The sequence below is a fragment of the Neomonachus schauinslandi genome, chromosome 4, assembly GCF_002201575.2.
Source record: "Neomonachus schauinslandi chromosome 4, ASM220157v2, whole genome shotgun sequence".
In the NCBI taxonomy this organism is placed as follows: domain Eukaryota; kingdom Metazoa; phylum Chordata; class Mammalia; order Carnivora; family Phocidae; genus Neomonachus; species Neomonachus schauinslandi.
In genome coordinates, this window is record NC_058406.1 from 95,460,418 (window position 1) to 95,462,654 (window position 2,237).

Consider the following 2,237-nt stretch of genomic DNA (forward strand, 5'->3'; position numbering starts at 1 on the left):
CACATTGTGTACATTTTGAATACTATTTCATCCAAATCTATACCCCCACATGCATTAGAGAGCCTACAGGCTTTCGAAGAAAAGGTGAATGAAAGAGCCTTTTGAGCTCATATGAGGGAGAGTTTCCACATGAAAGGGCAGAGTGCAGGTAAAATGGCAAACAGGGATATGAAGTACTAACGAAGGCCAGCCTTGAGCAGACTTTCTTAACAGAAGCCCATGACATGAGGTTTGTCTTGACATAGAAAATGAATATGGGGATGCTGCCGAGTTATAAGGGTAATGTGATCAGAAGCTGAAGGAACATAGGGTGACACTTGCTTCCAAAAGCTAGAAGCAGGACTGGAGAGGATATAGAGAGTAAAAAATATGTGAAATCTGCAACATAACACTGTATTCTGGTTATTCAAATACACAGGATAGAACTTAACCAAAACTCAATAGACAGTATATTCCATTCTAAAAACTGTTCTCTTTAATTTAATTACTCTGATGGGCCAACTGACTTATGAAAGTTATTCCCCAAAAGCCTAGAAAAGAGGCCATGATCATTTTACATGTGGAAGTCTAAATCCTTTGTATGCTTTCAAGTAATAGGAGACACTTTTCAGTATTTATATCAAAAGCAACTTGTGCTGTTTTAGCTTTTGGTGTCCTGAAAAATTAGTATGATTGTGAAAGATTTTAGGGACGGGGGAGAGTGCTAAGGGATTAAATAGCATAGGATCATCCTAAATTCTAATCTAAACCTTCATCAATATTGAAACACTGTTTTCTGGCAAAGGAACTCCGTAAGTGGCTGTTTATTTATTTATTTTTCCTTCCTTAGGTACTCTTTCATGAATTTGGTCTCAATAGATGCGTGAAGTGAGACAGACCTAGTGCCTTGCAGACTTGACCTCAAAAAGATGATTTGTCCTATATTTGCCCATTTCTCTCTGTCTAAACTGCTACCATCAGGGTAAAAATCAATTATCATCAGGGATGGTTGTCTTTGCTGTATCCCACAGTCACTGGATGCATTCAGCTGGGCATCTTGTAAATGCCTACATGTTGACAGTGCCCCGTGTGTGTGTGTGTGTGTGTGTGTGTGTGTGTGTGCGTGCGCACAGGTGGTGAGGTAGTGTAGATGGATTAGTACCAAGCTCATGCTCTGCCAACGGGGAGGGAATAGTTGAACATTTATATACAAAGTCAGGGATCCACATTATGCTTACCTTAAAATTTGAGGTTGACATCAGCATAGTCTTCAAATATTAATCTGGAGGTTTGAGTTCTCATATCACTTGATAACATGAATACTTAAAGCTGCAGGATTATAACATCCCCTCTAAGAACTGTATATGAAACACAGATCTTTGATTAATGAGTAAAATGTCTAATGTTCAAACCTAACTGGCACTAATCACATATGACTTTCATGGGACCTGAAATTGACAAGACATCTTGGGTCATGAGAGCTCCCCGTCCTAGCTGGTGGATGCCATTCTGAACAAGATTTCCTTTTATTAATTTTCACATTTTGATCAAGATCTTTCTTTCAAAGCCTCACTGATCAAGAGTCAAGTTCTTTCTATTTAATGGGTTTGTCCCTTGGTACCAGGAAGGACTTTTCCTGGTTGTCATGTCCTATGTCAGAGGGAAAGGACAGAGCAGTTAGAAACCACTTCAGGCCACATCTGAGCAAGAAGGAAGGTTAGCAGGGAGAAACTCTCAGGTACTGTTCCTCTAAAGTCTATCTTTTCAGGGCACCTGGGTGGCTCAGTTGGTTAGGTGTCCCGACTCTTCATTTTGGCTCAGCTCATGATTTCAGGGTCGTGGGATCGAGCCCCGCATCGGGCTCTGTGCTCAGTGGGGAGTCTGCCTGTGATTCTCTCTCCCTCCCCCGCTGCTCTCTATCTCAAATAGATAAACAAATCTTAAAAAAAAAAAATAAAGCCTATTTTTTCAAGGTTTTAAGTGTTGGAATTCACCTTGAAGCATTGAGCCAGCATCACCTTATTGGGTACATGTTTTTGTTTTGTTTTGTTTTGTTTTAATTTGAGAGAGAGAGTGAGCGAGAGAGCACAAGAAGGGGAGGGTCATAGGGAGGAGCAGACTCCCAGCTGAGCAGGGAGCCCGATGCTGGACTCGATCCCAGGTCTCCAGGTTCATGACCTGAGCTGAAGGCAGTCGCTTAACCAACTGAGCCACCCAGGCGTCCCAGGTACATGGTTTTTAAAAGAAGTTTGACGGTA